The sequence below is a fragment of the Xenopus tropicalis genome, chromosome 6, assembly GCF_000004195.4.
Source record: "Xenopus tropicalis strain Nigerian chromosome 6, UCB_Xtro_10.0, whole genome shotgun sequence".
In the NCBI taxonomy this organism is placed as follows: Eukaryota; Metazoa; Chordata; class Amphibia; order Anura; family Pipidae; genus Xenopus; species Xenopus tropicalis.
In genome coordinates this window covers 33,289,111-33,316,622 of record NC_030682.2, presented here as the reverse complement: position 1 = coordinate 33,316,622, position 27,512 = coordinate 33,289,111, and the positions used below count along the sequence as shown (strand labels likewise).

At 39.8% G+C, this 27,512-nt stretch overlaps 1 protein-coding gene across 1 annotated transcript in view; it reads right to left on the bottom strand.

The window, feature by feature from the left end:
- Positions 1-5,787, bottom strand: part of dync1i1 (dynein cytoplasmic 1 intermediate chain 1) — a gene marked incomplete in the record, with an annotated part of 201,331 nt that extends 195,544 nt beyond the window's left edge. Inside the window, 2 exon segments of the mRNA NM_001112911.1 lie at positions 655-914; positions 5,568-5,787.
- Positions 5,788-27,512: the final 21,725 nt, after the last annotated feature.

Here is a 27,512-nt window from a genome sequence, read left to right as displayed (position 1 = left end):
CCATGATTGCGGTTTTGAGTAATGAACCAGGCTGGGAGTTTTTAAAGCCTCAGGAATCTTTTGCAGGTTTTTAGAGTTAATTTGTTGATTCAGATGATTAGGTTAATAGCTCGTTTAGAGAACCTTTTCATTATATGCTAATTTTTTGAGATAGGAATTTTGGGATTTCATGAGCTGTATGCCACAATCATCAATATTAAAACAAGAAAAGGCTTGAACTACTTCAGTTGTGTGTAATGAATCTAAAATATATGAAAGTCTAATGTTTATCAGTACATTACAGAAAATAATGAACTTTATCACAATATGCTAATTTTTTGAAAAGGACCTGTATTTCAGAATGTGTGCAAGCTGGGAAGCAATGCAAGGTGCTGTATTTAATGTCTGCTTATGGCATGTGTTAGGTACAGGATTCCCTTGTGCCTGACAACAGACAATAGAATTTAAACATTATTTAAGATACAAACAGTAATGTGCAGATAGGTTCCTGAAACATGATGAACACATGATATTAAAAAATATTAGCATTTCATATCTTTAAGAACATACATATATATATATATATATATATATATATATATATATATATATATATATTATCTTTGTGCACTATAGAATGTGGTATTTGAAGATGTGAACATTTAAATTGCCTACCTGGGCTCTATCAGGCACTATACTCTCAGTAGCAGCGACAGCGGCAGCAACACTGGGCTGTGAAACACGTAGTGGTTCTGTTACTTGCTCTTTAAGGCGCCGAGCATGCACCCTTGATGATGGCACAGCCCGACCTGGCTTCTCCTGAGACTTGGCTGCTTTGTCCTGGCTGCTGCTATTTACTGCTGGGGCCGCACTTTCTGGCTTCTTCAGATCTTTTTTCTCTTTGGTGACTCTCTTTTTTGGGGGCATCACAAAATCTTCCATTGCACCAAGAAAAAAAGAGAGAGACAATTTCTTATTACACTCAAATGTGCAATAAAATGCATGGTTAAAACAGATTCAGAAAATATTATCTTTTGGGGAGACTATAAGGGTCATTTACAAACACAGTGCAGCATGCAACTTTTGGATGCAAAATATTTAGTAAATTACAAAAAATTGTCGCCCGCATCAAAAAAATGTGAGTCACTTTTTTTTAACATGAGACATTTTCGGCATTCTGCAAATTTTCCAGCGTTGTGCGAATATTTTGCAAGATTTGCAACATTTCCGGCGAAGCAAAACGGGACAGATTTGTTCAACACTATTGTTCATTGCTGACACAATTTTGTCATGATTTATTATGTGACAACAAATCCAATTGCAAAAATTTGCCATCTAAAACCTATCAAGATCATGTAAATGGCAGATGTCCCTTTTACAACTGGTGGTTTTAGAGCTTTTTGGGGTCTTAAGTACTGCGGTTTCTTCCTTTTTTCTCCATCTTTTTGCCATGTCTTTTTTCCGTTTGTGCTTTTTCGATTCAGAATTTTTGTTAAATGGCTGACATTCGTGGAAATTAGTTTTGTTGTGATTTTAAAAAACTATAAAACCATGAAAATCCAAATAAGTGCCCCCCATTTTATGTGTCCTTTTAAATCAGATATGAGAACCTGACCAAATACTGACTAGCTCAAATGATCCCTGCTGTAGGTACAGTAAATAAATAAATATTGTTTTGTTTTGATTAACTCTCTGGAGTGTTTGCATTTTTATAAAATTGTACAATGAAACCAAGATGCAGAAGCTATTTGTACTACAATTAAATCCATGTATGAGCAATTAGTGTGCAGTCATTTAGCTGTTCATGACAACAAATGTCCTGTTCTGCAGCAATGCTGAACTACTCCTCCACCTCAATAAACAGGAGAATGGGCATACTGGATACCAGCTGGCCTACTTTATGGCCATTCATATAGGAATATTTATTTATAGATGCTGATGCAGAACACTGCACATACATTATCCTTTTCGCAGAGTAGGACACTAGAAATCAGCCCAACAATACACTGTAGGGCTCCATCCCCTGCTGACTCTCACATTCTTATCTATATTTGTCAGATCACTGTGCTGCACAACGCTGGCCCTACTGTGCCACTGAACAAGCCAGCGCCATGTATTGCTAAAATATTCCTTTATACATGGAAAATAACTGTCTAGAAGTATTTCTCAACCACATAAAATCCCAATGCCTATTAATTATGTGACTCTCTTCTTTATTCCTCTCCATAACAGCAGTCATATTGTGCTTTATGACTGGCAGCCGACTATCATGTCACTCAATCAATTAAATACTATTATTCTGAATTTGACATTGTTAAGCCCAGCAAAATTAAACCAACTATAAATTGGGGTAAGTCTGGCAAAAGTTGTATTTGTGCACTTGAATGCATGCTGCCCTTTTTGTATTGATGCTGCTTTCTTTATCCCCCCTCTCAAATACCAGCTATATTTATGCAAACTCTGCACCCCATGACCAAAATGGTTTGCACCACTCCCACTGTTTAGTGGTAGTGCAGTTAACACAGTTGTGCTGCTGAAATCTAATATATTTGTATAATTACATTTGAAGATAATCTATTGTTAATAACCCTGAGATTACTCCAACTCTTCATCTCAGAGTTTGGTTTAAAGAGATATGATTAAAGGCTCCTTAAAAAATGTAAGTTTATAATAGCAAATAATAATTACATAAAGAACACCGGTTCTGCAGTTCTCTGACAATTACACTTGATCTCTCTATGTTATATATGGAACATATAAAAAATGGACCCTTGTAACATTAATATGTATGGCATAAAAGTAAACAATCTTCTGGAAAAATGATGCAGAACAAATTGCTGGAGCAGAGGAATTTGGTAGCATAGAGTACTACGCAGACTGTAAAATTCCTTCTTTAATCTTACAGCTGAATTACAGTCAGACAGTCTATACATATATATACAGTATATGGTATTAATTAGCTAGTAGAGATCCAAGTGAACCAATTTTAGCAGGACATTTTTTGAAGACCAGACGCTGCATAAGATCAAAAATTAATAAGATAAGCAGGGACTATTAACTAGCCTTGTAGATTGTAAGCTCTTTTAGCAGGGCGCACTTCACCTCTTGTATCGGTTATTGATTGCTTTATATGTAACTCTGTACTGTATGTCCAATGTATGAAACCCACTTATTGTACAGCGCTGCGGATTCACGCAGTACTTCCGCATCCCCGGCTTGATCGCGGTCCAGCAAAAATCCACGGGGATCAACTGGTGGACCGCGATCGACGTATTGGCCACCCCTGGTGTAGGCCATCTGTTTTTCAATGCTTCCATAGATAGTAACATTTTTCCATTATGTGCCAGTACCATCATATGAGTAGTATCCATTATTATTTCCCAAATGTATGGTGTCTTACCACTTTTTTATGTGGTTAGTACGGTATATTAAAGCCATCTGTTAAACTGCCAAGTAATGTTTGAAGAATGACTGCAACAACAACATCAAATGAAATAAATTAATTCCTCAGTATACTGAATTCCTAACTATATGGATGCACTTAAATATGGTTAACATATATGCTAGGTTGTCATGTTCATGGCAGTGGTATTTAAAGAAGCAACATTTTAATCACCTTTCCACAACCTCCTGGAATCATTGTCATTCATTCTGTCTCAACCCTTGGATTGCAAGAGATCTTCCTTACCCACATCTTTTGCCCACATAAAAAGTTGTGCTCATCTTTGAAAAAGGTAAAATGTGAATATAGGGGCTTGATAAGATAAAGGTTGAGTATACCAAAGGGCAGATTTATTGAAAATTAAGGTTGTGTTTATTTTTCAATTCAAGGAAAAAACATGTATATGAATATATGCACAAGTGTTTTCTGAAACCTTGAATAGTTGGGATGTATTTAGAAATTTTAGAAATGTGAAAAGTCTCCAGACAAAAGTAGCAAGTTTTTATAGAAGTCAATGGGAAATGTTTCAAGAACTTGAATTTATTTTCCAAGTTTAATAAAACATTAAAGATTTTCTAAGATTTTCAATCTTGAAAATTAGGATCAGCTTCCCAGGGACAAGATATTCCAATGGAAGCAATTTATCAGAGGCACGTAACCTTTGCAGCTGACTGTATGGTTAAGTATGTACAGGTGGGGCTAGTTCTGCTATCTGACTGCTTGTGGGGGCGCAAACAAACACCTGCAGATGATTCTTTCTCACAGCAGTCTACACGGTCTCCAGCTCCTAAAGGCCTCTTCCAAAAGATCAGGCTTAGCTAATAATGATATGGACAACAAAAGTTCAAATTAAAGAATAAAGTGCCCATTATTGCAAAATATAAGATATTAGAAGTCACAGAGGGGAGTGACCATACAACAGCTCAAGACCATATGCCAAGTACTTTTAATTATAGAACTCCTATGTGTTTTTGTTATCCTTACATTTCACAGTGGGGGGTACAGTTTCTAAACAAATTTTTAATCTAATTGACACTCCTGTTTTGTAGTCTTTATTATTCTGCATTACAGGTTTATTACAGCTCATAATGTAAATGAATATATAGTCTCCAAAGAAAAGTTCTCATTTAGGTGCAAAAAGACTGTTGCTGCAGGCTTCCATACAAAATCAGCAAAAAAGTTCTGTACTCTTTAGTCGCTTTATTGTTAAAAAAAATTGAAAAATACAAAGGTAACGTTTCAGAGCTTCCCGCTCCTTTCTCAGGCCACTCAAGTATATATATAATACATAGGAACCATGAATATCCTGTGAATTATATTCTTATAAACAGTGATTAGTGATGTCATCAGTTATCATCGGTGCTTAGAGATATAATTTCTGTCACATGAGTCACTGAAACTTGTGTTTTATAATGAATAATACAGGCCTCATGTTTTTATATGGTCATGACCTTATAATATTGTTAGATTTTACAATATGGGTGCATTGTTCATTATTATTCATTATTATATTCGGCAGTTTATTATTGTGCAGTACAAAACACTTACTTTGCAGCAGTTCTGTTACTGAACAAAGTAAGTTTGCAGAGGTTACTGATCACTGATCATTTTATGCCCATTATATTCTGTGCGCAGTATAAAGTAATGCTGAGAAAGACCTGGTCGTTTCCAGCACTGGTGAAAATGGGATAGAAAAAAAAGCCGAAATGCATCTACATGTAAGTATTTTATATTTTATATTGTCTCCTGGCATAAATAATATGATTAAAAAGCCAAGTCATTCCCAGACTGTATTTGATGCAGTGATATAGTAAATTGTATCTGGCAGAGCCTTACAGTCATTGCTAGAATGTGAAACCTAGAGGAAATCCAGTGCAAGCATTTGAGCAGGGGTGAGTCACCTATCGAGAAACCTATTCTGATATAAATGTTCGTATTTCCAATGTGTTACTAGGGAGTAGCCCTTTCCATAAAGCAGCCAGGATCTGTCTATGATTTACAGAATTGCATGTAGCCTGGGTACGCCTGTTACTGTGCCAAGCCAATACTAAATACCATAATTTCCCATGCACAGATATAACAAAGCAGGACCGTGTTGCTGCAGCCTCTCAACATACACCATGCTCCTTATCATGCACATATTTACCTTCCTCCTCTTATATAGGGTGCTCCAGGGGCTGGAATGGGTGGGGTGGGGATGCAGACAGAGGCAAGAGATGTGCTTTAGTCTCTGTGTTACAGCAGGATGGATGCTCACACTGAGTACTGCATGATCCTGCCTGTGAATTCGCTGTCTCATGCTGGCCTTGGCTCAGGCTTATTAGCATCAGACATCCCTCTCCTCCTCCTCCTCCTCCTGTTTCTGCTGTGGATGGAAGCTCAGGAGCTACAGTACCAGCTCACATCCAGAGGGGTACCAACTAGTAACTGTCCCTGGGTGTTACACCCCTATTTGCATTCCTATTGCACTGCTATTGTCTGTGTGTTCACCTTGTACTCACTCTTAGGGGGGAATTTATTAACATTTGAATTTTCATGGTTTCATGGAATGTCAGTCATTTATCAAAAAATCTGTATTGAAAAAGCACAAACCAAAAAAGTCACAGAATAAAACTTGACTTTTTTATTCGGTGCACAAAAACCATGACTTTTTCATATTGTCGCACAAAAACCAGCATAAAAAATACCTGAAGACCTCTAGAACCAGGAAGCAAAGAAAGATCTTCCCATTGTAAAAGAATCTGCCATTCACTTCTCCATAATCTCGTCTAGCTGTCGGTTTTATTGCTATAATAAATGCCCCCTATAGCCCTATAGCCACTAAAGGCAAGGCCAAGGGTCATATATATAAAGGTGTAAGAAAACTGAAATTGAAATACTACAAACAGCTTTATAAAAACACCATTTATTTAGCATCATTATAGATATGCACCTAAAATATTCTGAATGTACAGGGCATCTGGCTTACAGTTACATGGTGTTCTAACAATCACTTGATAATGTAGAACAGTGCTGTCCAACTGGCGGCCTGCGAGCCGCATGCGTCCCTTGCCCCCCCTCTGTGTGGCCCCCCACCTGCCCCCCAGCTGCTTTGATGGCTTACCTTTGTGTAAGCTTTAAATGGTATCAGTACTGAGAGTAACTGGCCCCCTGCATGGTTCTCACCTCAGATTCAGGCTGTAATCCCCCTGTATTGTTTAAACATGTAATCCCCTGTACTGTTCACACCATTTAATCCCTACATTGTTCACCCTCTGCAGTGTTCACACCTCAGGCTTGGGCAGTAATCACCCACATTGTTCCCCTGTTCACACCTTAGACAGACTGTAGGAGCAGTAGAAACCCACAAATAAACCCTGCACACTATAAAAAGAACATATACTGAACATATGCTGCCTGTGTGTGCCATACACACAAGCAGCATAGGGCAGGCAGAGTATGGAACACACAGGCAGGGTAGAGCAGGCAGAGTATGGCACAAACAGGCAGGGTAGGGCAGGCAGAGTATGGCACACACAGGCAGCATAGGGCAGGCAGAGTATGGCACACATAGGCAGGGTAGGGCAGGCAGTGTATGGCACACACAGACAGCATAGGGCAGGCAGAGTATGGCACACATAGGCAGGGTAGGGAAGGCAGAGTATGGCAGGTTTTTGCTGTACTACCACCATTAATATGGGTATGGTCATGTGATAACACAGGTGTGGTTTCAAGTGGGTGTGGTTTAAAAAAGGGGAGTGGTCAAACTGGCTTCCATTATCGGCCCTCCATAATGTAGGCCGGAAAAACTCCGGCCCTCGGTACCACAGAAGTTGGATAGCACTAATGTAGAATATTATAAAAACATTAAACATAAATCTTTGGGGTTTTTTTCCATTTATGTTATCCCTATAAGTCATACATTACCCCAGACAGGAACAGTCCAGGCAGCGGTGAGTTCAAGCACTAACTGCACATGTATTGGCAGCATATTTCCAATGTCAATGTGCCACATGAATACCAGCACAATGTTTTGTACAGATAGAAAATTTTGCCTTGATTATGGGAAATCTGTTTTATGTGAAATCTATGGCAGTGCCATTGGCACAAGGAAAGGGACAACTGATTGGAGTGTAGCATTTTAACTTAAGCAACTGGAGTGCATTTTTGCACGCACATTGCTAGATGAGGCCCCAGTTTTTTACTTGAATCTGCATATGGGGAATATTTAGTTTAGCAGAATTTGTGGGTGAATTTGTGTTGCAGGCATAGACAAGATAGCAGTGTGCAGGTTATATTTGCCATTATACTTGAACATATATAGCTGGAAAGCTGGAAGTATACATCCACAGTATTCACGTTATTTACAAGTGAAAACCTTTCTGCAAATACCAAGCCCAGACCAGCTTTAACTGCTCATGCTCCTGGTCGGCCATCACTGGCAGATACAATAGCTAAAGAGAGGAAGTCAGGTAGCCATCCACATTACTTTTATTTTGCCTTTTATTTCCATGTATGGGGGTAAAGGGCTATACTAGGGAGAATAAGAGGTACCGGTCCCTATGATGTGGTGCCGGTCTCTATGATGTATACACCAAATTATTTGTCTTTAAGGATGCCATTCTCATTTAAATAAATGATCAAAGCACCTGCCAAATGGCTAACCCCTAAAATATTGCTCAGCGATGTCAAAATAAATTGCATTATTATATTGCCATACCTCCCAACATTTGAAAAATGCAAAGAGGGATAAAAAGAAATGGCACGCGTAGCACAGTGAATTTTTGACCATGCCCATTTTGTGACCACACCCCCTACATACCTCTCCCGTTTTACAAATTTGGCAGGTTATTGAAAGTTTGAACACATTTCTGCAATTACAGTTTTGCTTATGAAAATGAAATTGCCTTTAAGATTCAAGTCTCCATTCCCCAAGAGACCTGTTTAGTTTATTAGTTATAATTGTATCTAAGTGCAGTTGTTGAGTATTCTGGGCTCCCTGCCAAAACCCTACTTTTCTAATAAAGTTTGAGAAAGTTTGTATCTTTTTTTGGCGTTCAGTGCAGAAGATCAAAGGGAAATGAGGGACTTTTCAATAAGAATCCCGGACTGTGGGCTGAGCTGTTAAAATCAGGACTGTCCAGCAAAATTCGGGAAAGTTGGGAGACTTTGTCCTTGATGTGTTTGCATCTCTAGAATCATGCCTATGATTAAGTGCCCTGTGAGGCACAAAACGCATAAGGCTATCTAGGTATAATTGTGTATAGCAAGACAATGAGCCGCACACGCAGGGACTTTTTTAGAAAACAAAAAATTTCTTTAATGAAAACGATCCAACGTTTCGAGCACCAACTGTGCTCTTCCTCAGGGACAAACCAGGTATAATTGTGTATATATAATAATAAACTCTATAAGGCTTTTAATATTCTTAGTAGACTTAAAGTACAGAGATCCGAATTACGGAAAGACCCCTTATTCGGAATACCCTTGGTCCCAAGCATTCTGGATAACGGGTCCTATACCTGTACTTATTAGTCAGGGTCCCATTGGTCCCCATATACCTCCGTTGCCCCCAGCAGTCACAGGGTCGGCTTCCGCTGTAGTCGCGCCCTGTTTCTGGCAAAGTTAGGAGAATATTTCAGATTTGTTTGTTCTTTAAATCACAAATTCTGCTCTTTTGATGTAGGATTTGAAATCTTGCGTATGGTAACAGTTTTTCTGGCTGAGCCACAAATGGCTGATGTCAGGCTTGGCGTATTCTCGGCAAGCCGAAAAACGCTTGCCGAGAATACGCCCCGCTACTGTAAATGCGTCCTACCTGTGCCTGCACCCGAATAAATGAGATATGCTCGGGTGCAGGCACATGTAGCCAATATACGTATAAAACCGCAAGAGAATGCAAAGTTTCACGTTTTTATGTGTATTTCAGCTACATGTGCCTGCACCTGAGCGTATCTCATTCATTCGGGTGCAGGCACAGGTAGGACGCATTTACAGTAGCAGGGCGTGCCAAGAATACACCACGTCTGACACCAGTCTAAAACTGTTAGATTGTAATGGTATTAAGTGTATTTCTTCTTTTAAACACTAGATGGCAACACATGACTACAGCAATGATTTATTTTGTAAGTGAGTAATATACAGATCTTGGGATTCCTGGGGTCTGCAAGTTAGATGCTTATCCCCATAAGTGTAACAGCTTATTTACAAGTTATGCTAATAGTTAAATGAAAAATCTAAAAAGCTGGTTATCCTTTAACATTACTCGAGCCTGTAGATCAGTTGTCCCAGTGTCACTTCTAGCCTTGCCACAATCACAAAAAAAATTACTTTTCTTCTCTATTAATATCAGTGGCACTATAGGGATAATTTACTCGATTTCCAGTGGTTTTCACTCACAATGCAAGATTCTTTCCCAGAATTACAGAGTAATTTAGGCAATTAGTTAACTGCTTGTTAACAGGCGTCTACAAGTAGGGATACCAGCCCAGCCAGTAAATCACCAGCTAGGGCTGGGGACAGAATTACGATTTTACAGGCAATGTAATTTAATCAAATGCTCTTCAAAAACAGACCATGTTATTAATAGCTTCTCTTTTGCTAATTGCAGCTTGTCATTACATCAAGCATTTTGTTCTTTGTCTGTTAGAAACAGCAGAATAATGTTATAACCATTTCTTTGTATCTTCTTCTAACAAATTTGACTATTATATATTATATATATTGTCCTTATCACCATTCTATTTATATATATCTACAGAGGGATGACAGGTGTTATGTATATACATATACATCTATACGTCTAAACACCTGGATTTTCTGAATCCCTGATTCATAAAAGAATATTTTGATGCATAGATCAGTATTAATTTAAAACCATTATGTGTAGTTGTTCCAGTCAGTTACATAAAAAAAATCTCGCGTCAGAAGGTGTACCTTGCACTGTATCATTGCACTTGGTCATCCTCCTCCTGTTCTGAGTAGAGCACAGTGCCCTTATTGATGCAGGGGAACCCTGGAGTTCCAGGGCCCTAACAGCTGCCTGCATCAAAAAAATCATATGCATCATTTGACAAAAGGTTATATATTATACTTTTAACCATGAGACAAAGCAGAGTATATTCTGGTTCAGGTACCCTGCTTTAATGGCGATATAAGGTCATCTAGGGACTTCTGTATTTTATTAAAGGAGAAATCCAACTACAATTGTTTATTTTTTCATAATGAAATAAAATGTAAATCTAAGCAATTTTTCAAAGTCAACATTATACAAGTATCGGACCCCTTATCTGGAAACCCATTATCCAGAAAGTTACGAATTATGGAAAGGCCATCTCCCATAGATTCCATTTTAATCAAATAATTCACATTTTTAAAAATGGTTCCCTTTTTCTCTGTAATAATAAAACAGTACTTTGTACTTGATCCCAACTTAAGTTATAATAAATCCTTATTTGAGCCAAAACAACCGTATTGGGTTTAATTACTGTTTAAATTATTTTTTCGGCAGCCTTAAGGTAGGAGATCCGAATTACGGAAATATCCCTTATCCGGAAAACCCCAGGTCCTGAGCATTCTAAATAATGGGTCCCATACCTGTATATAAATGTAACTGCTATGTATCTGTCTGGCTTTTTAATTTCTCTGCACTGCTGCTCCTGACTCCTGGCTCCTGAAACAATCTAGCTGAGTCACCTGACCTGAAAAAGAACTGACTTCTGCTACATTGTTTCAGAAGAAACACAAGGGAGTGCAGAGAAGCAAACACAGATTATAATTTCAATTACATTTAAATAAAGGGCCGGCTCAGAGATCCTTGCTGCCCTGAGAAAACCAACTTCATTCCGTCCCCCTGCGTTTCGTTTTTTCGCATCAGAGTTAAGTTACCAGGAGCAGATTTTTGACACCCCTGGTAACGTGCCGGGTGCTGCTGCCTGAGACGTGTTTCTCAACTCACCTCATGGCAGCAGTGCCCTTGTTTAAATTATTATATATATAATAATAACTATATTTCATATAAATATAAAAGGCATTTATTTTAATATAGATATAAAAAGGTTCTGAACATATTTGTTATATATGTATATTTAGAAGCTGCTTAGAATAACATTTTCTTCATTATGCACAAATAAAGGTCCCCTTTAAAATGTATTTACATGTCAGTGTGCTTTGTCACTGTGCCATATGCACAATACTTGCGTTTTAGAATCTAAAAATAGAAGAAATAAAGAACAAAAGTGGCAAGCAATGACATATGCACCTAAGGAAGCAAATCTGCTGCCTCAGAACACAATGTTCCCTTAACATCATTTCCTTGAGTAACAAAATCCACTCAGCCTCGATGTGAATATCTGAGCGGCCACTAGATGTCTCCTGTTGGCAACAAGTAACACCTGTTGTTTTCACTTCATAAGAAATGTAGGAGAATTCTTAGAATCTCAGTACAAACAAGACCCTTACCTCAGCTCATTACTTATTACTAGAAGACCAGTTAAAGGACTGAGGGCACATAAGCATATGGTACAACGAAGGGCTTACTTACTAGTAATTTACGTACATAGCACAGTGCCAAAGGACCCAAAGTGGCTATAGGGCTGTGCATCTGAATGACAGATGGGTCAGTACATGCATATGTGCCTCCCTCTTTTCCTCATGAATACAGGGCTGCCAAACTCTAGCACACTGTATTCATGAGGCACACAATGGTAGAGTGCAGAAACCCACAGTGCATGTTAAGTGTATGTAAAACATGCAGGGCCAAATTCAAAGTTTTTGCACCCCTAAGCCACTCGCGCACACCCCCACCATTCACAACACCTCTCACCCAGCGTTGGAGCTTCCTCTGCTCCGGTGAGATTGTTTGCTTCCCCTATGCACATCCCTTGCATGCCCTCCCCACCTGTACCTCCTCCCTGCCCCTAAAGTCTGGGGTTAACTGGCAAAGAATTTAAAGTTGCTCCACCTGAAAGGTCAGTCCTATGCCCAGTTGGTATATGGGGATTTAAAGCATAACTTCCAACCGTCCCGATTTTTGCGAGACAGCTCAACCCGCAGTCCCAGATTCTTACTGAAAAGTCCCTCATTTCCCTTTGATCTCCTGCACTGAACGCTAAAAATGATACAAATTTAATTAATGTAGCTTTTGGCAGAGAGCCCAGAAATCTTAACGAGCGTCACCTGCACTTAGATACATTATTTCTCGCTTTTAATTAAATAAGTGGGCTTTTGGCAGAGAGCCCAGAAAGGTAAAAAGCCACACCTGCACTGAGATACAATTGTAACTAATAAGCTAAACAGGTCTCTTGGCCAAACTGAGACTCACAGCTTAAGGCTGATGGCAGATGGGGCGTAGGGCAGATATTTTCTGCAAGCAGAAAACCGCTTGCTGAAAATACCGCACTACGCCTCCTACATGTGCCTGCACCCAAATTAATGAGATATGTTCGGGTCCAGGCACATGTAGCCGATATATGCATAAAAACGCAAGAGAATGCAAAGTCTCTTTTTTTTATGCGTATATCAGCTACATGTGCCTGCACCCGAGCGTACTCCATTCATTCGGGTGCAGGCAAATGCAGGAGGCGTAGGGCGGTATTTTCAGCAAGTGCTTTTCCACTTGGCGAAAATATCTGCCCTACGCCTTGTCTACCATCAGCCTTAAGGGCAATTTTTCAGCAAAACTGTAATAACACATAAAACAGGACCCCCACACCTTCTTTGTTGTAAATGCTATAGTCATTTATCATCTGTGGAATGCAAGGAGTCTGAAATCTGCAAAAAAAAAATTTCTGTCTATTGAATCTGTAAAGAGACTGATATTTAATGATTTAAGAGATATTTATGTGAAAAGACTGATACAGATAATTGGAAAAATATTGATTTGTCTTTTCTGTTTGAGGATTCTTTTGATGTGAATTGTTATTTGAATTGTTTTGTAATTTCTTTGCAAGAATATTTAATAAAAAAAATGTCCTCCCTGCCCCTCACTACCCCTCTCATACAGTGCCTGAGCTTCCTCTCTCCTCTCAGTCAGTCGCTTTCACTTGGGAGTGGCCAGGCAGGAGATTAAAAGACTAGCATCCCATACCTCCCAATATATGAAAAATGCAAAGAGGGACAAAAAGAGATGTCGTCTGTTTGTGGTCATGGTCAATTTTTTTGACCAAACCTATTTTGGTGACACCTAAATACCACTCCCATTTGACAAAATTTTACAAATTTTACAAAAAAGTTTAGTTTGAACACATTTCTTGGGTCTTGTTTTATGTGTTATTACAGTTTTGCTGTAATACCAGGCTGTTTCCAGTCATGTCAATAACTGTCAAATACTCATGTCAAATACATATGTATATAATATGTGCTGTTATGCAAAGTGCAGCCCAAGAATTGTGTGAGTGTAGCCTGTGTTCATAAGGGTAACTTTACAGAGGAATGATTGAGTTATAGGGCGTATTGTGAAAACGCATGCAGCAGAGCTGTGCAAATATATAGCTAGTGCAATTAAGATCAGTTCTGCTGTTTTCAGTTCTCAATGGGGGTTATGTAATAAAAGGCACTAAGTTTGCCTAGGAGCAGTAACCTATAGCAACCAATTAGCAGGCAGTATTTACTGGTCACCTGTTTAAAATCAAACATGGTTATTGGTTGGTATGAGTTACTGCACCTGGGAAAACTTAATCCCTTCTATTCCATATGATGCTATACTTATTATATGGCAAGCCTGCACTTCTGCAGAAGCTGTTGCATATCGTGCCCTTCCCAGCAGGCTACATCCCACAAGCTTATTGAAAGCACATAACAAGGATATGCCATATGGGGCAAAGCATTATTGCACAAAAAAGACATGCCTGTTGCCAGTCTTAGGGGAAGAACCCACGAATGGTTTGTGTCACCCGTGATAGATCTCTACTATTCCGGGCAACAAACCACTCCAAAAAGGCTTTCCACTGGCAACAACAGGAGTCGCTAGGCGCTAGCTTTGCATCGCTCTACTATCGCAGGTGACACAATCGCTCTGTGGGTTCTTACCCTTAAGGGCTCTGGCACACGAGGAGACTAGTCGCCCACGGCAAATGTCCCTTGTTGCGGGCAACTAATCTCCCCGAAATGTCATCCCACCAGCGAGAATGTAAATCGCCGGTGGGATGGCATACGCGGCGCCGCGATTTCCCCGAAATCACGGAAGTTTCCTCTCAAGGCAATTTCAGTGATTTCGGGGAAATCGAGACGCCACGTATGCCATCCCACCGGCGATTTACATTCTCGCCGGTGAGATGGCATTTTGGGGAGATTAGTCGCCCGCGACAAGGAAGATTTGTCTCCCCGTGTGCCAGAGCCCTAATGCAGGGGATAATAAATTCATTAGAAAAACACTGCTGGGCAGTAAATATCCCCATGGCAGATGCACAGGGGTAAGCATACACTAAAACACTACAGCTCATTTATGAGAGCAAGTGTGGTGCTCTCCAAGGTCATTGCTTCCACCAGACCAGAGTTTTGCTCGGCTCAATTGTGTCTTGCGTGTAAATACATATACAATTGCAGTTTGATGCAATTGCTCCGAAAATGTTCATTATTTTCAAAATAAGGCCTGCTTCAGATTTTTAAGGTGCAATTTTTTTGAACATTTTAATGCAACACACAACACTCCACAGTTCTCCAATGTCAGTTGGCACGCTTGCGCATGGTGCACTCAAACAAACAGGTGGGCCACAGTGGTAACTATAGAGGAAGCAGAACCCGTAGTTGCGGGAGGGGGCCTTGACTACAGGGTGTGCTTTCTCTATAACCACTAACACATGCACGCACTCACTTGCACACCCATCTGCACACAGCACAGGGGATGGGGGTGGTTAGGTTTTGCTGTGGATGGGTTCCTCCAAAGCATATCTTTACACTACTGGTGCGCCACGTTGGTGCTTGCCAACAAAGCACACAAGTGCAAGAAGCAGTTTTGAATGCAGTTTTGAATGAAAGTAATTGCACAATGATTGCTGCAATTTTAGTGTGACCAAAAATGCAGTTGTGGGTTGTAAATGAGCCCTACTGTGTTCTTTCCATGCCCTTCTTGCAGTACACATTACAGTTAAAGTGAGTTAAAGGAATACTGTCATGTTTTTTTTCTAAAAGCCATCAATAGAGCTTCTCCAGCAGAATCCTGCATTGAAATCAATCAATTTTTCAAAAACGCAAACAGATTTTTTAATGTTTCATTTTGAAATTTCACATGGGGCTAGCCATATTCTTTATTTCCCAGGGTGCTACAGACTCCTGCAGTTACATGGGAGTAGGAGAAACAATAGGTTACCTGAAAGCAGTTCTAATGTGTAGCGCTGGCTCCTTCTGAAAGCTCAGACTCAGGCACAACACACTTAGATTGCGCCTACACACCGATATTACAGCTAAAAAAAATACATGGCTCAAGAAAACAGTTTTAAATGGTCAAGTGAATTATTTGCTATGTAAACAGTGTAATTTAGAAATAAAAAGTACCCCATAAAAATCATGACAGAATCACTTTAAGGAACTAAAAAAGCTGCTTAGAAGGAATCTAAGTGAAAAACATGGCAGTTATGAGAGTGCGGATACAGGGAATGCAGGAACAGATGTTATTTAGTTTAATCGGGCAGTCCATTTGTTTGTGCTTTTCATTTGTTCGATCAGCACAATGTCAGGTTAACTTAGCGATTAAATAGAATAGATCTCTGGCTGGCCTAAAACACTGTGTAAACACAAGGACAGTTGTGCAAAATGACGACTCAGTGCAGCTTTCTGGGGTAATTAACCCTGTCTGTCCAACAGGACACAAAAATATAAGCATGCCAGCAATGTAGATTCTACATTTCCAGGTTTCGGAGCAGGGTCAGACTGGCCCACCGGGACACCATCGGCAGAGGGGGGGGTCAGTAATCAGCAGTGAGGGAGGTTATGCAGAGGATAAATGAGAAATATAAATCTGTACTGATGCTGTGGCACAAATAGCACCCCATAATGACATACATATTGAGTTGTCACCCATGGAAGATCATATCTCCTGCAGGTGACAAAGTATCACAAATACCTTTTAGGTTAGTATGGGTATTACTGTATGTAATCATACATTGTAGGAAAATGTGAAGGCACCTTTTAAATTAAAAGATCATTTTCTGGCGCTTTGTCTTCCGCCAGAGATACAGTACAATTTCTTGTCTGCAACAAATCTTTGTTTGCCATTACCATAAACCTAACCCATTTTACAATAAGCTTAAAATTGCCTCATTAAAATCTGACAAATTGTCAAGTCAGTAAAAAATAAGAGGCCATTCTTTTGCGTAGCCAAACGCAACGTGCAAACAACTGTGTTGGGCTATGTGCAAATAGCTCAGTTTCTTAGCCCAGAGACCTATGGCACAGTCTTTGGATCCAGCACTGACTGCTCTAGGCAACTGAGGATCCAAGAGAGGCAGATGGGCAATGCACACGCATCATTTGTGAGTGTCAGGGTGCAGCCCACAACTTAATAATATAATGGCAGCCTATAAAGGGAGATATGTATTCTTGCGTGCAATGCTGGGTACTACTAATATTGTGGGCAATTATGAATAATATATTCACTTTGGTCTAAAAAAAAAGTATCACATTGGTTTTGCTTTGGTGTAAAAATAAATACTAACTGTAAAAATTTCCCCTTTATTGGAGCTCCCTATAGATGCTCTCAGGTCCCTTTCTGTATTTCAATTATGAGGTGGGTGTGTCTTAACGGTCCCTGCCAGAAGCACAGTAGGAGGGGGAGAGCCAATCACAGCCCTGCAGTCACACAAGCAAAGACAGGCTTCAGTTCCCTATCAGGTCAGCCTAGCTGCTGATTGGCTCCTATCCTAAAGTGCAGCGGGTTGAGTACCACTGGCCCCCCTGCCCAGCCTGGGAAAGGAGGCAGTGGGAAGTGGACACAGATGGGTGGGACTAGTAGGGTTTTTGCAGAAATGTCCAATAAATTAGTCCAAAGCACTACTTTTTAAAGCTCATTCCTTCTACATTTAGATGAGTACAATTCATTGGCACAAAATTGTTTTTCGCACAATATGTCCCCTTTAATGATAAAGGCAAAAGGAAAATACTACTAAACAAAGTTGGCTACTATGGGCACAGGGAAAGGTTCTAGCCTATATCCTAGGGCCCAAACCATACCCCCATTCATAGCTGCACTTAAACATCATCAAAGGACTTTGTGTAATGACCCTGAACAAATAAGGGGACTTCGGGCAGGCTTCTATAAAAATTGATATAGTAGCTAAATATGGGAAATAAAGCAATCACCTATAGAAATATATAAAAGAATAGATCTCCCCAGTGCTGGAAAAGGTATACAATGCCTCCCTTAATTAAGTTGGGATCCTTGCCCCATATTTTTATTAATCGTCTACTAGAAGAAAAATTGGGGAAGGATCCCATGGTATGTGAGTACTATCGACCCATTTCACTATTGACAGTGCATGTAGACTAAGCAAGATTATTGCCTCCTTGGTCAATGATTAGCAGGCTTGGTTCATGCCCTCAAAATCAACTGCTGTGAGGAGCAAACTGACCCATTCTGTGTTGTCTGTAATATACACACAGTTATTGTTAGCATTCCAGCTTGAAACCTTAAAGGGATACTGTCGTGATTTTTATGGAATACTTTTTATTTCTAAATTACACTATTTACATAGCAAATAATTCACCATCTCAGTGCATTGTGCCTGAGTCTGAACTTTCAGAAGGAGTCAGCACTACACATTAGAACTGCTTTCAGGTAACCTATTGTTTCTCTTACGCCCATGTAACTGGAGGAGTCCCTAGCTGGACTTGGATTTCTTACTCTGCTACTCTGATATCTACTGGTAGCTGCTATCTTGCTCCCTTCCAATTGTTCTGCTGATCGGCTGCTGGGGGGGTGATATCACTCCAACTTGCAGCTGAGCAGTAAAGTGTGACTGAAGTTTATCAGAGCACAGGTCACATGGCTGCGGCACCCTGGGAAATCGAGAACATGGCTAGCCCCATGTGAAATTTCAAAATTAAATATAAAAAAATCTGTTTGTGTTTTTGAAAAACAGGTGTTAATGCAGAATTCTGCTGGAGAAGCACTATTAACTGATGTGTTTTGAAAAAAAACATGGTTTGCCATGACAGTATTCCTTTAAGTGGTCGGTTTCCTTCCTCAGCTATGAAACTGCCAATTTCACCACATCCTAACTTCCTTTGTCCCCTTTTGGTACTTCACCTCGGCAGACAGAATTTTGGCACACGACCTTGGCTTGTTTTTTACAGTTTGATTCTTCCTTCTTTTTTTCCTTTTTCCTCTCTGTGTTCTTGGTTACCTGTAGAAACAAGAAAAGTCTTATTAAGATCAGCTTTTCCTAAAGCCTTACCTTCCCGCTATACAGAATAATCTCCTGAAAGAGTTCTTTCAAAGCAGCACTCTGCTCCTCTTCCGCTCCATCTTTTTCAGCACATAACAGCAAGACTCATTCACAATACCAAAAGTAAGTACTTGCGGTATCTTGCAGTAGATCTCTTTTGGCAGTAGGGTTTTTAAGAAAAACTAGGCAATTCTAACAAAAACTAGCCAATTCTATCAAAAACTAGCCAATTCTATTGGCAGCAACAACTCTGGCCACATCACATCCATGTGGGCATTCCCTGGGGTTAATCACTGGTGCATGTGCACTAAAATTCATTCGGGTTCTGGTTTGTAGTGTGTATGCTCCTGGTTGGCAATCAATGCCAGGAAGCCCACACACAGAAATGATGCCATGGTCGCCAACCCACCTATGTTACCCTGCTTTGTCAGACCAGGTATGGGGCAAGGGTAAGCATTAGATGTAGAGGGGGTCCTTTGCAGAGGAGGTGTCATTTTGAAAAAAGGGCAGTGGAGGGTTTCATTCTCTTCTATCTTTATTATAATTCCTTATGTCACGGCTTAACACAGAAGTACAGTGTTGCACACACAATGTAAACAGGATATAGCTTTCCCTTTATTTTACTACTTGTCTGACGTCTAATGTAGTACAACTAGTTCCTATATGACATGGTGCTGTGGATGTATAGTAAACAGACTGGCGCTTACACAGTGCAGCTTTAGGAAGAGGCTTGGCTGTTCCTAAGTACTTATGTTCTATTTATGGTGAAGCTGTGGAATGTTATTGAGCTGTTTTCTTCTTGAACTTCAAGAACAATCCAGGAGGGGGACTTTCAGAATGAACTCATATGACTACTAATAAACACTGAGCTGGAACAGCCTGAACTTTCACCTACTTAGCTTCCCCCTTGTCTCACACACTGTGCCGACTCAGTAGGGAGGGGAACATCCAGCCAAAATGTGCGGCTAACAACTTCCTGCCACCGGGGGAACAAAGCAGCTCACATGGCCGTCACACCAACTAAAACACAGATTCTGCATTTGTAATGTGTACAAACTTCACTTTTGTGGCTGGGGTTTCTAATATCCGGCATGACAAAACACAAAACTCTTTAAATAAGCATTTTTTGTAGAAGAATATGTGCAAGTGTGCATTATACTGAATGCTATGAGAGGAGTTATAAAGCTATTAGGGTCCAAATAGTGGCACCCAGGACAACAACCGGATAAGCTTGATTTGGGCCTGCACAAAGTTGACCAAATTGGGCAAATATCTGCTTGAATGGCAAGGTTGGGGGATTTATTTGTGTATGGTCAGCTTTAGATCTTGGAATATCTAGTTCAGCAAATATGTATTTACCACCAAATCTCACTCTTAAGTGACCTTCAGTCTGGGCTTAAGGTACATTTTATGAAGACAATATGCATTCTTCCAAGATTTTGCCTAACTGGCATTTAATCTGGCCCCCCGCCAAGGCTCTTGCCCTTCCTAGGGGGGCCACATGACAGTTAGGTCTGTGGTCTTTCCTACAGTAAATTATGGCAGTGAGAGTTGGAATATGAGGTGTCAACCAGTTTTTGGAGAAGACTCTGGAGATGGGAAAGATAGAAAGTAGAAGAAGAAGAAGAAGGGTATCAATGCTAAGATGGAATGACTGTAGTAATAAACATGAACTTCCCAGAGCAAAGAGCTCACAGAAGTAAGTTCTAAAACTAATGTATATATATTGTTTGTAAACATAATGGCATAGGTTATTGTGTGTGGGGGGAGTATATTATATATGCATATCTAAATTTTACAAATAACCTCACTCAAGCACTCCTATGCCCTTTTAATTGCTCTGTTACATAACTGCTTTCCTGGGATTAATGAGTAATCACTAATAGTTAAAAAGAAATAAACAAGGTGTAATGGCAACCAAAGGGGAAATAGCTGGCATGTGATATTTAACCTTTTCCCAGAAGGCAGATTTAAAAATTGTTCAAAAGTAATATTATCTAACCCTGAACTATTCTAATCCTCTTAAAGAGGAAAATATTACGTGATTTGGCATCTAGAAGCCTATATGTCACACAGTCACACAGCAGGTGCCACAAAGGCATTTTGTTTTGCTTGGTGTAACGCTGGTCTGGTAAAGGGAATGTCTTCACACACTGTTCTTTTCCCATTGTGTCTTTTGATTAACAACCAGCGTTCTGTGACCTCTCACACACTTGGCTTCTATCCACAACTGTCTCTGCCAGAAAGCAGAGATCAACTCCTTGTAAGAGCAAATACTATCTGGATTAGGGAAAAGAGCAGGCGGTTGATGCTATTCATTTACGCTGGCACACTCCCACTGGCAAACAAATAACATTTAAGCCTTAACCTCCAGGAGCTTACATAGGCAGGAGTGCCCAGTCAGCCACTGTGACCAATTAGCAGTTAGCACTTACAGTTCTAGTGCAGTTAGCATGATGAATGCAAATAACTGGTTGCCAAGGGCAAATATTACATATACTGCTACTTAGCCCTCCGTATATATGGAAACAGTAAATCTAAGGTGGAACATAGCACCTGCCATTTGCAGAGATAATAGATGCACCAGAAGTCTGTGTATGTTTATGTGCACACTGTAGTAGAAGGCCTTCCCTGTTACAATAATGCAATGCTGTGATAAGAATTTGACTACATAAGTATGTAGAGACTAGACTAAAGTCACACACACACCTACATGGAACACCAAAACAAGAAGATGCAACCAAGAACGAATCCAGAAGCAGTGAAAAACTGCTGCACATGACAAATATCAGGCAGCAGCAGTGTCAGTTGCCTGGGGCCATTATCTGTTATTGATGTACAACAATCAGCATACACCTATGTCCAAGTCAGACTAGAAACACTGGATATTGTAATAATAACAGCTAAGGGACAGCAAGTTGCACTGTTCTGATTAAAATAATGTGGTGATACAACCCTTTTACTCTGGTGCGTAATGATTGCATACATCCTGCACACCCTAGCCTTGTGTGGCTAGCACATACTCTTTGTTATCCAAATTTGTGCAGCTAGCCTATAGAGTTCCTTCTCCATCAGGACAGAGGCCATGGTGACTTTGTTGCATGGCGTGAGTGTAATTTCTGGGTTTACTTGGTGGATAACCACAAAAAAGGGGGGAGGAGACTTGCTTCGGGATACTGATAATGGCAGGGAGGCCCATAAGTTGGTTACACGTCATTCTCACGCTGGAACCAGTATTAAATGTATGTTTACCAATGCAAGGAGTCTGACTGGTAAAATGGGAGAGCTGGAGGTACTGGCGTTGGAGCGGAAATATGATGTGATTGGCATTGCTGAAACTTGGTTGAATGAGTCTCATGACTGGGCAGTTAATATTGGGGGGTATACATTGTTTCGGAGGGACAGGGGCAATAGAAAAGGAGGAGGAGTGTGTCTGTTCATTAAGCAGGAATTAAAAGCAAATATTAAGGAGGAAGTGATGGGGGTAACAGAGGGAGCTGAATCCTTATGGGTTGAGCTTCTCACAGATAGTAAAGAATCTACCAAACTAATTGTAGGGGTATGCTATAGACCCCCTAATGTAAGCGAAGAGGAGGAGGCCCAGCTCCTGTTGCAAATAGAAAAGGCTGCTACTTTGGGGCAAGTGATAATAATGGGGGATTTTAATTACCCTGATATTGACTGGGGCAATAGTACTGCCAGGACAGTAAATGGGAACAAGTTTATAAACTTACTGCATGACAACTTTATGTCACAAGTTGTTGAGGAGCCAACCAGGAACCATGCTATACTAGATCTAGTGATCTCTAATGACCCAGAACGTATAGCAAATGTGCAAGTGGTTGAACCCCTGGGTAATAGTGACCATAATGTTATTTTATTTGATGTTTGGTGCAGGAAACAAATTTACACGGGGGCAACAAAGACACTGAATTTTAGGAAGGCAAATTTTAGCTCCTTAAGGGCAGCGCTTCAGGGCATAGATTGGGGCATTATGTTTTCTGATAAAAACACAGAGCAGAAATGGTTGTCATTTAAAATGATATTAAATCATTACTGTTCTCAATTCATTCCATTAATAAGAAAAAGTAGAAGTGTTAAGAATCACCCTATGTGGCTTAACTCTGAGGTAAAGAAGTAAATAGGGAAAAAAAGGAAAGCTTTTAAGAAATATAAGTCAGAGGGGACAGTAGCTGCATTTAATGAATATAAACACTATAACAAGTGTTGTAAAACAGCAATCCTGAACGCAAAGATAGAAAATGAGGAGCGCATCGCGGCCGAGGCCAAGACTAACCCCAAAAAGTTTTTTAAGTATATTAATAGTAAAAAGATGCAGGTTGAGGGTGTGGCCCCATTGAGTTATAATAACAATATGGTTACAGCGGATACAGAAAAGGCAGATGTGCTTAACCAGTTCTTTTCTTCTGTGTATACAGTAGAGGAGTCAGTGGGCCAAGTCCCACCCAATAGCTGCACTGTTGCCTCAGCTCCAACTACACAGTGGCTGGCACAGGATATGGTGCTTAAAGGGTTACACACGATAAATGTAAACAAGGCACCTGGGCCAGATGGAATACACCCTCGGGTACTGAGAGAGCTAGGGGCAGAATTGCAGTGGCCCTTGTTTCTGATATTCTCAGACTCTCTTTCATCAGGTATGGTACCTAGGGATTGGAAGAAGGCGAATGTCATTCCCATATTTAAAAAGGGAGTAAGATCTCAGCCTGGCAATTATAGGCCTGTAAGTTTGACATCCGTGGTGGGCAAGTTATTTGAAGGCTTGTTAAGGGATCACATTCAAAATTATGTAGTGGAGAATGGCATTATGAGCAGTAATCAGCATGGCTTTATGAAGGACAGGTCATGTCAGACCAATTTAATTGCTTTTTATGATGAGGTAAGTAAGAAGCTGGACAGTGGGAATGCAGTAGATATAATCTATTTGGATTTTGCCAAAGCATTTGATACTGTTCCCCAAAACGACTGCTTTCTAAGCTAAGGTCTATTGGTCTTAGTGAAGTCGTTGGAATATGGAATAGTCTCAGTTATGAAGAAAGACTGGCCAAGTTGGGTCTGTTTACACTGGAGAAGAGACGCTTAAGAGGTGACATGATAACTATGTATAAATATATAAAGGGATCATATAATAACCTTTCTAATGTTTTATTTACCAGTAGGTCCTTCCAACGGACACGAGGGCACCCACTTCGTTTAGACGAAGGGAGGTTCCATTTAAATATTCGGAAAGGATTTTTTACTGTGAGAGCTGTGAAGTTCTGGAATTCCCTCCCCGAATCAGTCGTACTGGCTGATACATTATATAGCTTTAAGAAGGGGCTGGATGGATTCTTAGCAAGTGAGGGAATACAGGGTTATGGGAGATAGCTCTTAGTACTAGTTGATCCAGGGACTGGTCCGATTGCCATCTTGGAGTCAGGAAGGAATTTTTTCCCCTCTGCGGCAAATTAGAGAGGCTTCAGATGGGGTTTTTTGCCTTCCTCTGGATCAACTAGTAGTTAGGCAGGTTATATATAGGCATTATGGTTGAACTTGATGGACATATGTCTTTTTTCAACCCAACTTACTATGTTACTATGTTACTATGTTACTATGAATGGTTTCTATTCTACAATGTGATGTGCTGAGTGCCACCACCCCCCTTCACAGCCTGGAAAAGGAGCCAGCCAGAAGTGGAAAAGATCGGTGGGAACTAGGGTTTTTGCAGAAATTTTCAATAAATCAGCCCAAAACACAACTGTTTTATAGTTAGCTGGCACATTCTTGTTTTTTACTCAATGGGGGGAATTCACAAAAGTGGTGATATTGAGACAAAATAAAAGTGGAGATAGATTTGTCTGGTTTTCCACCTAATTCACAAATCTCTATCTCCACTTTTGTGAATTTGTCTTTTAAACAGACAGTTTTCAGATTTTGTTGTTTTACAAACATTTTTTTTATGAATTTGCCTTTAGCTGTTAGCAAATCTGTCGGTGCCATCAAACCCAGTCCCACAGCTACATGAGCCTTGGGATACGGATTTTACCAGTAGGATTTTGCATTTCATATGCCATTTGTCATTTCATTTTGGGGCCATTTCCTGAAGGGTAATTTTAGTTTTCCCAGGGAAACTATACATCATTTTTTTCAGGACAAGCTGGGCTTTCAAATATTTTCAAATATTTTCTGTGTAATTCAACTTCTGTAACAAGATTTAAGGGTCTAAATACCTTCTTCTCTAGCCCCTACTCATTACTGGTTAGCAGCAATCTGGCCCACACACCAACATGCCCGGTGAAAAGAGGCCCAACAGGACTAGGGCCCACTGGGTCTTTATCCAGCTCCCTGTTGGGCCAGGCCAACCCTGTACCCCAATATCCCAGTTTGGGTGCCTGTGTGCATGTGCTGTTTACTGATCACCAAGATGGCTGCTGAGAACAGAAGGGACACAGCTAAAGGTGGGGGACCAATGCTGTCAAGCAGCTCTGTAGTCATGGACATGCTATGGGGGCACAGATAAGTTGGGGCAAATGTCAGTGAAGTGAATAAAGGGCACTGCTGCTAAAACTAATCTAAACCGTTAAATAAAAATGTATACAATATTTTCGCTTAAAATGTTATTGCCTTATTCATTAAGCTAAAACTAGCATAACAATGCAAATGTGAGGTAAAAACTTTTTATATATAAGATACAAATTAAACTTGTTTTTAATCAATTGTTCTAGGGTTAGACAGAAACTTGCCCCCTAACAATAGTCTGCTAATCCCCATTAATATGTTAATGATCAATAAATAGCAAAGATTTTCAGTGGAATAAAAACAACAACATTTATTGGCTCAAATTAACAAAAACATAAATTATATGAAAAACATACTATACCAAACAATGACCAGGTGCATCCTAATCTCCTAACGCGTTTCGCACCATGTGGCGCTTTATCAGAGGAGGTGTGGTTTACTTGTGTCACTTCCCTTATATACCCTTAATCATTACAATACACAGTGTGCAGGGTTACCTAAATACTCCAGGATGCAATAGTGTTTTCTAAGTATTGTTGGAATAGAATTCTATGCACAATTATGCACTTTAATATGTGTGATTAATTAAGATATTTGCCTTTATAGGCTCTTTGAGACGTAGATTTATTTATTTATTTAATTAATTAAGTGATCACAATTTTGTTTCTGTTTCTTTGTGGTTCTTTGTGTTTTTTGGATTTATTGGTGTGTTTCTAATATAATGATATAATATGTGCTATATACAGGGCGACCTGAAAGCCCATGGCTATGTATGTCTTATAAATTCGATATGCTATTAGCTTGGTATGGGGTATTTAGGTAACCCTGCACACTGTGTATTGTAATGATTAAGGGTATATAAGGGAAGTGACACAAGTAAACCACACCTCCTCTGATGAAGCGCCACATGGTGCGAAACGCGTTAGGAGATTAGGATGCACCTGGTCATTGTTTGGTATAGTATGTTTTTCATATAATTTATGTTTTTGTTAATTTGAGCCAATAAATGTTGTTGTTTTTATTCCACTGAAAATCTTTGCAATTTATTCTTATACTGATTCAGGACTTATTCAGTGGGATATAACTAGTAGATTCCCTTTCTGAAACCTATTTACTATTTAATATGTTAATGATCCCCTAATGGGGCCCCTACCAGAAGTGAGAAATGGAGACTGGGTGAAACAAATCAAAACAGAAGAGCTTAGAATTGGTCTGACAGAGATACACTGAGCTTTACTCCATTTTGAAAATGGTGGGAAAAAATGTAGTTAAAACAACGTATAAATGTTGTTTAAACAACAAATTCACAAAAGTGTCTGTAAACGGTCTTTCTTTCACCAAAAACTGAAAAGTGGCGATTGAGTCGGAATTTAGGCAGATTTATGTTAGGTGAATCTGGAAAAAATCCACCACTTTTACTCTAAAAAAGGGCTATCTCCATTTTTGTGAAATACCCCCAATATGTCTCTGTTAATGTGTAAACCTATTTCTCGAAAGCAATTTTAAAGCTAACAGGTTATCTCTCTCCAGTAAAAAAACAGAGCTATTAGCAAAGTCTAAGCCTGGGGAGCCTCCTGTTTTTGCTCTTTATATTGTAGATAAATGCTAACCTTTGTCCTACTTTCTCCATATCAAGTGACCTAACTGGCAAAGTCCTAAGGATATCAAAGACAAGCCTGTACCACACCTCAGAAACAATAAACCTCTTTTATTTTGACTACAGGAAAAGTTCCCTAAATAATGAGCAGCAATCTCCCACGCACAGATATGTTTTTCCTCTTATGTTCCTTTAGGTCTCTCCCTAAAGATATATGTGTCAGGTTTAAGAACCTGTTTACCACGCTTACTATCCATGAGAAATTAACATTAGCTTTGCCAATGTGTGGTTCTTCACTGTTCTGTCTGTTTACTGGTTACTCTGGAGAGTCTGTGCGAATGTCTCCTTGAGTTCCTGGAAATTCCTTTGGATAAAGAGAGGAGGGATGGACAAGGGTGGAGCAAGTGATGCTGCTTAGCCTCCCAACGTAAATCAGCTGCATAGCGATCATTCAGATCTCCTTGGTTGTGCTGTAGTTTCTACTTAACACAGCTATACATCTTACACAGGACATAACATGCATATGTCTCTGGCACGTGCACCACTCAAAATTCAGAGCAAAATGTGTTCCCATTAGGAACAACAAAAGTATAAATAACCAACACTAGCGCCTACT